Raw genomic sequence first — 15,129 nt, 5'->3', positions numbered from 1 at the left:
GGCACCGTATAGGCACATGCACAGAAGAAGTAGGCCTGGACCAATATACTAACACTGTGAGGATAATCCAGGGATCACATCTCAGTGCAGATTATTGGTTGATCTGCACTACGCAACAAAAAGTTGTTGTTTAACAGCTCAAAGAATTTGAAAGCCAAACAATATGCAACTGATGCTACAGACAACACTATCCTTGGGAGACCTTACTTCTGAATTAAAAAAGCCCTTTTCCTATCTGTGCCTCACTAACATAGCAGATTTAGTCTTACAATTCTAGCACTGGCTGACACCAACACACAGACCATTTCCACTTCATTTCATTTCACATAGTTTTGTTTCATTCTTTGCGCAGCTTATTCATCAAGCCAGCATATTTTAAAGGCAATAAACAAGTGTTTTTCCTGAGAGATGCAAGTCAAACATTCATAAACTTAGTTTCACTCTCTAAAGCTTGCTTATCATGCTAACAGTATTATGTTATAGTTTTGTAAGGGAGCTGGGAAAGGAACAGACAAAGGCCATGAAACACATCGATGTTTCTAAAGGTTTAGAAGCTGAATACCAGTAAATTCTAAAAACTGTCTCAGTCTCATGCACAACCTGGGCAAAGACTGCACAAATCTTTCTACTTTGTTACTTCCAAATGTTAATTGAATTAACTTAACAACTGTTAATCCCACCCTTTATTTGCTGTCTCCAAATATTCTAGTGAATGAGTGCGAAAGCATAGCTCAAAAGCCAAGAGAAAGCAGCCATAGGTAAAGAAAACATCAAATTAAGTAGGATGTAAATTTTAAGACTATCTTAGCACATTTATTCTCACTGGGATGGTCACTCAAAGTAGGAATAGAAACATTTCAAGTAAAATCGGTATCCAATTCAAGCTCACCAATGGATCTCAAATTTTGAGCTCTCAAACAAACTACAGACAGAAACTGCCTGGTAAGTAAAACATTACCTGTCTAGAAGCAATTCATATATTGGAGAGATTAATTCTGCTCATTTTCTAATTTTACTGATTCTAGTGATATCTCATTCTAGCGGACAAGTATCTAGAATCCAAGACACTGTCAAATAACAGCACAAAAAAGTTGGAGAGGGAACACCTGTATCCTAGTGCTCAAAGATTAGTCAGAGATCAATATATTTAGCATGAATGTATGACCTGCCAGTCCTCTGAAATATCACATGTGTAAAAAGAATAGGACGGAAGATTATGTAGTTACTGTTCACAGAAAACTTAGAAAATGTCATGTAGTATAAAATGTAATTTTTATCACATGTGAAAATTTTGTCTTACACTTAATTCATAAACTGCTTAGGGCAGAAAGTGGTCATTTTGCCATGTCTTATGTACTAACACAGAGTATTCTGGTCTCTCATTAGGTCACATGTACTCCTTTTATACACTAAAAAGCTATATTTATTATTTTGTAACTTCTTTTCATTTTAACAAAAAAATCCTGCCTGCTTACTACATATACCAACAAATAGAGATTAACATGTTTTAAACAGCAGAACATAAACAAACCAGTAATACAGGAAGTAATGCCTCACCAACCCCTTCATCTTTCCAGCTTTAGCTTCAGCAACCCCTCAGTCAGCCCCCACAAGCAATTGAGCTATTTCAAATTAATGTGGGTAATGAATTTCAAAAACTGGGAGAAAATAATCTATAGGCATCTCTTTTCTCAGTATCTCTTTAGTCATGATTATGATGTGTCACAAAGAACACATGAAATGAAACATAGAAACATGTTTTGTCTGGGTCTTAGGAAACTAATGTCTTTACACTGTGCAGTGATATATTGTGACATATAGCAAATTAAATATTCACTGATCTAAGTGTATTTCAGCTGCTTACCACAGCTCACCCTGAGATTTCATAAATACTGTGTAATCCAAGATGCAATAGCCATTTCCCACTCCAGCAACCGATTTCTCTGTTGTAAACAGCAGCTACAAAGATGGCCCTAAATACAACAGAAAAAACAGCTTAAAAGCACTTAACGGAAAGCAAACCTTTCAAATCAAATATCCATCTAAGGATTTTTTTTTAAAGCTAGAATACTGAAATGGTGTTCTAGTCTTCAGGAAAATAAAGCATTCACCATTGGAACGGCTTGACCATTGCAGGCAACATTTCAAAACACACTAGCTGGCAATGCCTGCTTATTTTAACTGCCAAAATTTTCTTCTCTACTTTCTCTAGTATTAGACTTCTCTGTCTTTGCTCTGTCTCCTCCAACAGGACTATGAATACAGACACTGAGTTGGGCATCTTAAAGGAGTTATCCATAATGTCTTTCAGAAGACACAGAAGGGATTGGAATAGTCATCTGTGTTTCATAGTTTACTAAGCTTGTTATATTAATCTCAAATGCAAGGTATGGAATTTCTCTTTGTTTTCAATAAAGAACTCAAACAACCTTTTGTTTGTAAAAAAAAAAAATAGCTGGGTCAGTTTCTACTGGGAACAAACATATGACAGAAGTCTAAAAATGTTGTGGGTAAGTATCTGTTACTGAAACACAAGCATACCACAAGAATATCACTCGTTAATAGTAACAAAAGAAACAGCCACAACAGTGTGAATTTAAAGTTACTTTAGTACTGGGAATAACACAGTGCTACAATAGAGACTGAATACTAAGATGACAAATAAAAAGTACTTATTACCAGTACATAAAGCAGCACTTCATTGTCACCACTGTGACTCACAGTGATCTGGTACTCAGTACTATTTTGCTAGAAATACTAAAGCTTCTTATGATGCTCACCGAAATAAGTAAGAAATTTTGAAACAATATCTACAGAGTAAGCAATAATATTGTAACACAAGAAATACTCTTGTAAGGCACATGACAGGTTGCAATGCTGTATCGCAGATGCCATTTGCTGTGAAGCAACAATCTTATTTCAATGATGGAGGCTTAGAGGGGGAGAGATCAAAGAGAGGGCACAGCCACAGCTCTTACCAGCTGCTTACTGACACTCCTTTTGTCAGGACAAAGGTTTAGTCTCTCTATAACATGCAATACCAGTGCAAAGTAAACCCACCATGTCTTGCTGACAGAATTCACCATCTTGTCCACAGAAGTTAAAACAACCTATTTATACTGAAGTTAATCCAAACTCTCTAGTAGCTGAAAGAAGGATCTGATTTTTCAACTAGAAGGTATTGTGTTGTTAATTGCAAGGTGCTTAGAAGACCAGTTAGGTTTTGTATTAGATCTTAGAACTGCCTTTCTTGTCCCACAGATATCAACTAATTTGCGTCTCCTAGTATAAGGCCAACAAAAGCACTCCTGTTTTACTGTGGACAAGGCACCTATAGTGTGTGCACCTGATGGCACCGTGTTAAGTACAATTACCCAAGACTGATGCATTCTCTCTTATTGTGCTTTTCCTACTACTTCAGACATTGAGTTTTTGCAATTCCTTCAAGAAACATGATACTACCCTGCACATTTACACCTCCATACAATGTAAATACACTAATTTCAGAAAGCATCTCTAGGAAAATATTCAAAGCATCCCTCAGAAAGGATTAGGTTTTAGCTAAAAACATTGCCAAAGGACACAGAATAAAAACACATTCCTTTAGTTTGCTGCCACAGATTATAATGGAACGAATTCCTCTTTTCTTTCTGCAAGGAGTTACAGCCAGAAGCATTGAGTTGAACAACACATCTGCTGACAGAACTCAATTTTTAGAATCAGAAAAGGAAATGCATGCCCAGGGACAGGAGGTGGGGAAAAACAACCAAAGCAAGAAAACAACTCCCCCTGCCAAACATCTTTACTGTAACATATATATGTCCCTACCTATACATGTTGATACGTGCAGTTTCTACACCTGTGTTTTATTCAGAAACATGCACAATGCAGGCAATATTTATTTTTACAGAAATCTGTTAAGATAATATGTTCCCAGTCTGTCCATTTAAAGTTAAGTCTTTCTTTTATCTCTGAAGATGAGCCGAAAGAAGTTGCCAGGCACTAGTAACTAGACAGCCTTCCAGCACACTGCCTTGGGCTCACCAGGACTCTCCTAGAGTTAGCTGGAAGGCAGATGATGGACACAGAAATGTGCAAGTAATTAACAGCAGATCTGAGGGCAGCTCTGATATCCTGTTCTCCTCCCACTAACTCTTCCATTAATTCACCAAATCACTCAAAGATCTGCAGGTATAAGAGCTTTCCACCTGAGTGGATTTCACACTAAAGCATCCAAATGAGTCTGTAGGAAGTGGCTGTGATCCAACTCCTGCAAACTAAATTACAGCAATAAAATAGTCTTTCACACGCTTTTATCTGCAAGGATCCTGCAACTCTATTTGTGATAGCCTTATTACATGGCATGATTAGCTAATATCACAATGAACAAGGCAATAAGATTTCTCTAGCTTAGGTTCCAAACCCAACATACAGTATGTCGCACAAGGTCCATTATCCTTTGTAATAAAACAAACAAAAAACCCCAAACAACAACAAAAAACAGTAACACCTTTTCCCACCGAAAGTTCCTTATGCTGGAAAGTTCTTCAGGGACACCATGCACTGTTTTATGACAAACTGGATTGCCAGTCTCTCAAATGACCGGATTTTGTAGAAAACAGGTTGAAAAAATAACAGAGCTGCCTCAACCTCTTACAGGATTCTGAGAAAGCCAGACATCACAGTGAAACACAGGCCCTTTTGCATGAGTTTCAGCAACACTTCTGTTTACTTAAGTAACCTACATTACACTGGGTGAGTACTTACTTTTTGGCAAGGAAACCGAATGCATTTCTGATCAATTATTCTGTAACACAATGTAACCATCGGTAGACATAAGGGTTATTTACACCCATAATCCTCCTGCCTTTATGCAATACATCACTACATCAATTTGTCATACCACTGCCATACTTGGACCAAGTACTATGACCAATACTGTGAGTCAGACTCAGTAATCATCTCCCAAATGCTGCACTGACAGGCACTGTACAGATTACTGACTGTTCTGACACATCTCTCAATAACATTAATTACTAACCGTAAACAGAAAATAAACAAACCTCTGTGGTAAAGGCTCTAATATTTCTCCTGTTCTTATAGAAGCGGAAAGCACTTCAAGTGACTTGAACACATCAGGAGCAGTTGTGACCTAGAGAGGAAAGGCTTTTTGTCCTTTTACTCAGCATGCTCCTCAACAAGAAGCATATCTGAAAATAACCTAAAGCTGCTTTAGCTATCTGCCCTAGTCACAGAAACATTTATGTCTTGTCAGGGAAGCAATGTAAGGTTTTGCAGTGCTGTCTGAACACATACAGATTTGGAAAGGCTGCCATTACCATATACTGACTATTATGTATATTCAGAACCCCAAGACCTGCAACCAGTCTCACGGTCTTTGTAGTAGTGACTACAGATCCTGCAGTGATATTTGCTTCAAAAAATTCTTCTGGATGCATGCAGAAGCATCTTCCTACTCCTGGATGTGCTCTCTCTGTTGCCAGGATGCCTTATTTACTCTGCATGGAAGAAGGAGAGAAAAAGCTGGCAGTGTTTATTAGCGTCTTCCCTCACACCGAGGAGGGTTGGAAGGAACGTAGTGACAAATTTAACGACAAAGTTAATTTACTGATGATGCCCTGTCCCCACAGATTTTGGTGTACATTTAAGCTTAATGTACTATATCCAAGGATTAAGGCTGTGATTCTGTATCACTTTAATCCAGTCTAAACCCAAACTGCTGAGCTGCCCTTGCAGAAATTTCAAGCCCACCCACCCACTCACCTCCCTTGCATAAGCACTAACACTTAAGAAACTGCAGTGAAGTTCAGGGAGCTGATGTGTTTGAAAATACGAAAGTTTTCAGTCAGCTCCTTGAGGTAACTGATGCAGTTGCAACAGCAGTACTGCCTGTGCAAGTAAATGGGGGTATACCTTTTCAACTGAATTAATCAATTAAGGGCAGAACAAGACTTACCCCTGTAGACAGCAGAAGTTTTTAAATCAACTCAGCTGCCCATCAGCCAGTGAAAACCAAAAAAGCTGTGTTCAGAAAAAAACCCCATAACACAGTATTGCCTCCACAGCCTACTTTTTGTTTATACTAACTTTCATTCTACCACTTGTGAGTATTTTACATGGTAAAAAAGGTGAGAGAGAGTCTGTCCCCACTTCTCAAGGGTGTACCATCCTGGAGTCAGCAAGGGTGACACTTTGTGGGTATTTGCTGGACACGGCTTTGGGATGTCTCCAAACTCGTAACAGAGCCTCCAGCTATACCTGTGTAGACCTGAAAAAAGAGATTTCCAAGCTTACACCCTGCAGCGATTTTTTTAATTTGCTATTGAGCTTTGAGAGAAAGTCAGATTGTACCCAAGGTCACCAGTGGGTGTGTTAAAACACAGAGCAGCTCTTCCTTGACTTGATATACATAAGTCACCACCATTAAATGTAGTGACAACACATTACAGTTGGCTGGGCTGCCTTTCTAATAAGAACTTTGCACTAAAGGAGTGCTGAAAACAAAAGATAAAAGCTTATAATGGCTCATTGATTAGAAATAAGTAGAGGCTTGAAAATGGCCTTTAGAACCTAAAAAACATCTCACCAACTCTGGTCCTGCCTCCATAGTACCAGTCACTTGATTTATGTTGTAAAGGGAAAACATTTTTATTCAGCAATATATATCCTATTTATTCCTAAATAACAGGAATGCATTCAAAGACTTTAACATTACAATCAAGACCATCCCAAAGAGTAAAGTCTAGATTGCTCTGCATATTCACAGAAAATAAATAGCAAAATGGCTTAACTGGAACAATGAAGCAAAGCAGTGAGTGCTGATGGACAGTCCCACAAGGAGTTCATAGGAGTCGTGGCATGACTTGGCCAGAGACTGACTGTACAGAATGGAAACAACTATGTCAGCAGCGGGTCCAGAGAAGCGCTCTGATGCTGTTCAGTTGCACTTTCAGTTATTCACCACAACCAAAGCTATAGGCTGTTGTCCAGCTGCCAGAGTTGAACAGAACAGCTGGAGAAGGACTTCTTGTAATATGCAGAGAAGAGTTCACCACTCCAGAGACCAGCAGGAGCACTGACAAGTCTATCCATAGCCCTGGAAACAGACAGATCTGAGCAATCAGCCCTTCTGAGCCCCTGGAGACATAGATAGCTGGAAGCAAAAGAAGCAACAGCATTCAAGATGGGATTGCACAGACTGCAGGAAAGAAGGCATCGTGCTGATGCAAAGACACTGATGGGAACTGCTTTACAACTGATGTTACAGAGGCTGTAGCCCCCTACCGATGCAAATTGTTGAGGTGCACGTACTCTCTTGTCCTGTAGTGCTATTGTTGCAGATGGACAAATGTGTGATCACAGAGCTGGGGAACAGGTCCAGACAGACCTATGTCTGTGAGCCTGCCACACACAGAGAAAAAGTTGCCATACCTCAAAGAGGAGGATGTTCTTTAATCCGGGGCTGAGAAACTGAGGAAGAAGGGACCTTCAGGGCTGCCTGCAGCTGATAAGGAAAATACTTTCAGGGTCTCAGATTTATGCCACACATCCACAAACTGCTTTTGCAACAAGTTAAATGTTGCACATGGTAACTAAGGCATAAATCTCTGTGCCGCAGCAATTCCGTAGTGAATTATTGCCTCCAATGACTGCAGGAGTTTAGAACAGTCTATTAGAGAAAGGGGTCTACCATATGAAGCTGAAACCAAAATGATAGGAAACTTGCTGCCACATCTGAAGGCACCAGCCAGGAATGTCAGACAAACTTGAACCACAACTCACTGAACGGCCACACTTTCACAAAAGGATAAAGAACAAAGAATAGTGAGAAACACAAGCAGGAAGAGTTGAAAGGTGAAGGAATTCTGTTACATTTCTGTTACTGATATGCCTTTTCCCTTCTATGCTTTCCAGTTGAAATTATTTTCATCAATAGAATACAATAACTGGACACAGAAATCAGATTTATAAAAAGGCAGCACAAGAGGAAGAGAAAAGGTGGATAGATAAGCCTTCTGCCAGCTTCTAGTTAACATGTCAAGCGTTCTTTCATCTCTGCAATGCCAAATGAAGCAGTACAAATTAATTCAAGACAATACTAAATAAGTATCCTCCTAAACCATCTGCAGCAGGATTAAAAAGAAATTCTGCATGAGAAATGTTTTTGGCAGATAATTTATAATAATAAATTTATTCTAAAAGATATAGTCATACTTAGGAAGGCTTTGCCTTTCAATACATGTAACTGTTCACAGAACTACATGATCCATAGTAAGTATAGGTAAAAGCAGTTTATAGTATTTTTCCTTCCTTGAAGCACCACTGAAAAACCTGCTCATAGGCCTCTTTTCTGCTGGTGATTCAAAGAATAACAGAACAACTGAGGTTGCAAGGGACCTCCAGAGATCATCTGGTCCAACCCCCTGCAAAGCAGGGGCACCTAGAGCAGGTTTCCCAGGACCATGTCCAGATGGCTTTTGAATATCTCCAAGGATGGGGACTCCACAACCTCTCTGGGCAGCCTGTTCCAGTGCTCCATCATCCTCATAGGAAAAAAAAAAAAAAAAGTGCTTCCTTATGTTCAGACAGAACCCTCTCTGTTTCAGTTTGTACCCACTGCCCCTTGTTCTGTCACTGGGCTCTTGTCTTCTTTGCACCCTCCAGATCCCAGCTCTCTCAGCCCTTCCCCATACGAGAGATTCTCCAGTCCCTTAACCATCTTAGTGGCCCTTTGCCAGACTCTCTCCAGTAGCTCCATATCTCTCCTCCACTGGGGAGCCCAGAACTGGACACAGTACACCAGTACTCCAGATTCCATACAGATCAATACTGAGAATGATTTTGTCCTCACCTGAGCCTAGCAAAACAGGTGCAACCTGTCTAAAATATAATAAAGGAAAGCTTTATGGTTCAGGAGATGCAGGAATTGTCTAGAAGCCTTTTTTTTTATTCATAGAGGATACAGAAACATTATTAACGACAAGAATAGAAACAAAATGAACAAGATGATCAATAGCAGCTTCAGGATATATGTTCTTCGTGTATGTAGTTTCTTGTACAAAATTCAGGAAGATTCCCAAGGGTATAGAGTTCCCCCAAACTTTATTCTCTTGGCAGACACTTTTTTCCCCCAAAGCTGACAACATGGGAATTTCCCCTTTCTGCATACGAACCCCAAACTTTTTGAAAGACGGGATGTGTTAGAAAAACAGGAGCTGTGTTCTAACCCCTCTCTCCATGTGCATAGCAACTTGCTCCACAGGGAGATGCATCTCAAGCAGTTTGCTGCATTTGCTCCCTTATAAGGAAGGCTTTCCAGACACTTGGAGGAAACCACTGCTTATCTCCCCAACTTAACTCTCGGGCAGGTTTCAGATTTAAAATCCAGCATATAGCTGGATTGGCCAGACAGGCTCCTCTGCACCTCACCTTTCACCTGTCAAAAACATGCCAAGAAACAGGCAGAGAAGCGATTGCAACAGAATTACTAGTTTTCTTGAACAAAAAGGTTCAAAGGTTTGTTGACTGTCCAGATGGTGCCCAGCTTGGTAATTTAGTGCCATATTCCCCCAGCAGCTGTCTAGCTAGGTTAACTCAGTCTCAAGCTATACAACTTTAATTTACAGATTTTGTGCTTTTTGGCTAGGACAGACATCCAAGAACACCTGTGTTTGAATGCTTGGGTATTTGCCAAACTGTACTAGTCTGCAGGGAGAAATAGAAACAGATGGGCTGGCTAGCAGATAAGCATCATTACTGGAGTAAAAGCTTGTCTGCTAGAAAATCAGATTTACAAAACTGAGTAAGAGAAATAGTGCCTTATAAGAGACAACTCAACCATTTGTTCCCATTTACAATCACAAGAGAGGCATGTTATATAAACAGATTCATTGTCATGAATAAAGTGCTTTTCCAACCTTTCTTCATATGTCTTTTTCTTCTCTTATTCTTGTTTCTCTCTACTGGACGTTTTCCAGTACAACAAATCTTTTTTGAATGGTGATGCCCAAAACTGGACAGTCTATTCCTACTGAGCTCCCAACAACACTGACAGGAATGCAATTCTCTCATTTTTTTTTTATACAATGCTGAGGTTAACGCATCCTAGAACTACATTTCCCTTTTTTGCAAGGCCATCAGGGGATTTTGTGGGTTTTGTTTGCTTGTTAAAATTATGCTCACTTTGCTTAGATGAACTAACCCCCGCCCCATTTTTTTTTTTGTGACATTGCATTCTGCGCTTGCAAATTTTTCTCAGTCCTTAGTACTTGACTGTGTGAATTTCCTGTTGCTCATTTTGGATCTAATAATTTCTCTAATATATTGAGCACTGTTGAAAAACCTAATCTTGATCTTTATAGTGTCTGCAACCCTCTTCACCTCAATGTTCCTTACCATTCTTACACATTTTCTAAGTACGTTCAATAGTACCTTAGCCAAGAGGTCAGCACACTTATACAGGTAGAAAAGGACTAACACATACAGGAATATATAAAAGGCTTTACCAAAATAAAGATATGTTGCATCTATTTCTTTTCTCTTATCCACAAGGGCAGCCACTCAGAAGAAGAGATTTGCTTTTAACAAATCCACAGTGGCTGCCTCTAAGCACTTATTATGTTCTAGGCACTTAGGAATGGATTTTCTACCAGTGTGTTCTGGCATCGCTCCACACACCAAAGTTGTGTCCTGAAGTTATACCCACTGGTCTAATTTCCACATTCTCGTTAAGAAAAGTGGGGCATGTTTTCAAAGCCCTAACACATACCTACCAACGAAATCAGTAACAACTCTAAAAATTTGTCAGCTGTCCTATAAGTATTTTAGATAATGTTTTGAGTCAGTGATAACATAAATATATCTACATTACCCAACATTCTTTAACATGTTCTTGCCCTGGGCCCATGAGTAAATCCTCTTAGTTGTGTTAAGCACTTCTCAAAATTAACCATCTTTAATAAAGACTTAAGAGTGTATTTAGGTTTTCTGGTGATAAATAGCTATCAAACACCGATATTCATCTATGGTTTCTATTTTTCTCTTTCATCGGGCATGCTTGCCTCTGCTGCAGTCTATCTTAGTTTATTTTTTTCCTAGATCCATTTTCATTATTCTGTGTTCATTTCTTCTTCACCTTAAATTCATAAATTCTGCTATTTCCTGATAATTTGCAAATTATCCACACTCAGATTATCAACCAAGAGAATGTGTCCTCAACCCCTTTGACTGCAGCCTGCATTTACATTGACTTAAGTTGATGCTGAAAGTCTACACACTAAAGTTAGACTCAGCCAATCTAACACCTTACTGGTACTGAAATGCTAAGTCTTGCCTTCCTCTCCTTTCCTCATTTCAGTTGCATTTGCTCGCTCCAGCTCTTGTGCCAGCTTTAGCACTCATCTGATCCCTTGCAGAGCTGATTCAGCTCATTAAACCAGCAGAAAATAGATTTGTTGTTGTTTGGGCTTTTTGATGGGCTACTTTTCCTGTAGGGACAGATAAAAACACTTAGCCCATTTCACCTAATTGCAATCTCATGCTGGTTTACATCAGTTTAAATCAATCTAAATTGGAGCTGCCATATTCATCCCTTCATCCCCACCTCCACAACTGTGCCCCTTCCCTTGTGTCCTTGCTAACACTCATACAAATGGATGGTGAGCCAGCCAGGGTGGCTGACTTTAGCCAAAAAACTATTCACTTTTTTTTTGTAAGGTTACTCCTTGCTGGACTGTCTCACTGAACTTTGCAGCTGCACAAGAAATTCAGTTCAGCCTAAACAGAACTGGACCTGCACTTTCTTCATATCACATCTGAGAGCATTCTGCAGTGCATAAAGAAATGCACAACAGTACTTACTTCCCTCTTAACTGAGGTGGGGACATGCTAAATCAGTAAGTGCTAATTAACGAGAGGGTCATAACCCATTTTATTCCCACTCAGTAAAACTTCATCTCAGACATGCAGAAATACCTCTTGATTCTACTCTATTCCTTCGACAGCAATTTGTATTCAACAATTTATATACAGTAAATAAATGCTATTGATTGTATTACTATCTGCCATATCAAAAACTGATTATGTATAGAGGTTCCCAATAAGCAGAAACATCACAGTGTGAGGATAAGGCGGAAGAGGAAATACCATGATTCCAAGTGACTATTCCTTCTCCCATGATTTTAGGCCTTTACAGAACTACTCCCATGATTTTATTCTTCTAAGCATTTTACAATCAAACATTAATATTCAGCTTTGTATAGTGTACTTTTCAAACAGAGCATCTATTTTTCACCATCCATTAACCTAATCTCTTACCCAAGAACATCTGTTTTTCACAATCATATTCTAAGGTTGCACTGTTTCTCGTAAATATTTTTGGTTTTGCTCTTTTTGATACAGATAGGGTACAAAGTCATGCAGGCAATGGCTCCCTTATCTACCATACCCAGCCCATAAGCAGAAAAGTTTTCTTCAGCCTAACATAAATAATGTAATTGAGTCTAAGTGCATGCTTTGTTCTCTTCTCAGGAAATAGATTGTTTGCTTACAACTTCAGTTACAAAATACCAAATGTATTCTTAAGCTTTCACAGTACTCAAGGTGAGGTCCATTACATGTTTGTTATTGGAAGAAGCTACACTTCTGTTTCACAATAAGTTATAACAATCTTGGGCATTTTCATTGGCATCACTCAGGCCCTCTTATGTTACTGAAGAGAGAAAAGCAAACCAAGACAAAATTCTTTACTTATATTTCTATGCTTTTTAGAAAAACAGCACTTACCAATAATCTGTCAGGGTTGTTTTAACTTAAATACTATTTGCCATATTCAACAGTCCACTGTTCTTTAATTGTTCTATTTAAATGACCCAGTCTACCAGGTGACAATAACACCTCTCAGAGATACCATAAGCCTCAAAAAAATTTTCAGAACAGCTTTTTCACTACTGTAAAGTGTAAAAGCTGCGACTAAGATCACTTTCAGCATGCTGCATGTAAAAATAGTTCAAATTATCCTTACCAGGCAGAGCTTACAATCTAAACAGGCAAGACAAAGGAAATATTATCCTCATACTTAAAAGGCACAAAAATATTAAGCGTAGGTAACACAGACAAATTACAGTGGCAACTTGTCAAAGGTGCTCAGTTGCTTACATAGACTAGTGACAGAGTAAGAAAGTAAACAGGAGCTTCCCATTCCCCAGTCCCTATCCCACCCATAGTCCCCATGTCAAACTTTCTTAGATAGAAAAGCATCCACTTGTTCTTGAATAGCAGGAGATCTTTTCCACAATTCAATGCTGTTTCCTTTATCAAGTCCTATGAATTACAGTGACCTCCTCTAGTCTATGTCACACTTGCCATGCAAGGGAAAAAAGATTACAAATCATCTGTCTGCAAATGTAGTTTCAAATGACACAGGTTTGAAAGAGATACATGTAGTGTTCTGTCCAGCAGTGTGGAATTTGTAGTACTGTGCAATTTGCCTAAGTCAAAGAGGAAATAAGATCCATTTCTACTCAGATACTCCTTTATGCTGCCAGCAGTCCTACAGGACAATGGAGTGCTCTTACTTACTGAAATAAATTGTGACCTGTTTTTACCATTACCAAAGGTCCTGTGTGCAATACAGTCTCAGGTTTTGGATACGGCATACATGAAAAATCAACCCCAGAATACTGTTATATAAAAAATATTTGCAAATCCAGATCATTTATTGTTGTGATTTTTAGAATGTTCTGAAACATTGTCTTCAGTGCCCTGATGTCAAACTTCAACACAAGTTTTATCTGTCTCACGTGTCAAGAAAAACTGAAGAATGTATGTGAATGTTTTATGACAATTCCATACAGAAATCTCTTCATTTCAGCCACTTTTTATCTGCTTGTCAAAGCTGCACATTGCAAGCTCATTCTCTACAAGTATTTTTTTTATCCACTGCAATCCAGAAAAAGAGAACAGAACTTGCTGACTCTTCATTTCATAGCCAGATTTTGCAATACTGTAAAATTCCTGTTTGCCTACCATAAAATAACATTTTCTGATTTCTTTACTTTAGAATATCTTTTCTTGAAATTTGCAGTGCATTTTTCAAAGTACACTTTCTGTATTTTCTCATTTGCACATGATGGTTCAAATTTATAGTTTGGAAATGTTGTTTTCCAGTTTAAAAAAAAAAAGTTTGCCTATTCAGATTCAGCAGTTTCCTAATTACAACTTCTGTGGAGATGTTTGATCCCTTATTTCCTTTCTTTCATCAGCATTTTACAGTTCTGAGTCCATTCTCCCCCCACCAACGTTACAATCTTGCTATAAAGTTGGTCACATTTTATGTCATATTCTTTAAATTGGGCCTGTACAGTACATGTTTTAGGCTTCCTATTTGTCCACAAATTTTTCTCTAGATGTATTTTAGGTGTACAAGTACCAAAATCAGTCACTCTTCTTCTTGCAGTGGAAATCAATGATTCTTTCAGGCTAATTCCAATATTTCCTTAGAGATTATCCCAAAGGAGAAAAAGAAATTACTCCTAAGAGCAAGATGACATAGTATCACAGTTTACAAATCACTTCTCCTGGAAGGGTCCAAATTTTCTAATTAGATTGGATAGTCAAAGTGACAAAGAGAACCTTAACTTACGTAAAATGTAAAACCCTTAATTCATAATGATTTCCCTCATAGGAACACAGTACAAATACAAGTAATTCACTGTTTATAAAGCTTTTAACAATTTTGAGTTTAGAGGCGATTTTAGAAATATGAAGCAATTTTTCCAGTTTATCAAATCCAAACAAGTTTGAGAAGTTGTGTATCAAGGTAGCCCTGTGAAACAGAAGAACAGGATTTGTGTTTTTTTTTTAAAAGGCTTAGAAGGTGGCTAAAGGTCTGTTTTACACAGGAAATTACACTAAACCATTAGGGGATTTTTTTTCTGACTATATAATGTATGTATCAGATTTGGTGGCTATACAGGGACATCTTTTATTCCATATCTAACTGCTGGAACCAATGACGGTACAGGAATATCACCGAATCACTTCTGACGTATAAACCACAAAGTCTCTTATTTTGGACTCACAGTTGCTTTTCTGAATAAATTGTGATGA

The 15,129-nt window shown here is 38.5% G+C and overlaps 1 protein-coding gene across 1 annotated transcript in view; it reads right to left on the bottom strand.

Moving 5' to 3' along the window:
- The window catches only part of CIB2 (calcium and integrin binding family member 2), a 48,032-nt gene that overhangs the window by 18,747 nt on the left and 14,156 nt on the right, over positions 1 to 15,129 (bottom strand).

The sequence above is a fragment of the Gymnogyps californianus genome, chromosome 11, assembly GCF_018139145.2.
Source record: "Gymnogyps californianus isolate 813 chromosome 11, ASM1813914v2, whole genome shotgun sequence".
In the NCBI taxonomy this organism is placed as follows: Eukaryota; Metazoa; Chordata; class Aves; order Accipitriformes; family Cathartidae; genus Gymnogyps; species Gymnogyps californianus.
This window is presented reverse-complemented; position numbering and strand designations above follow the sequence as displayed.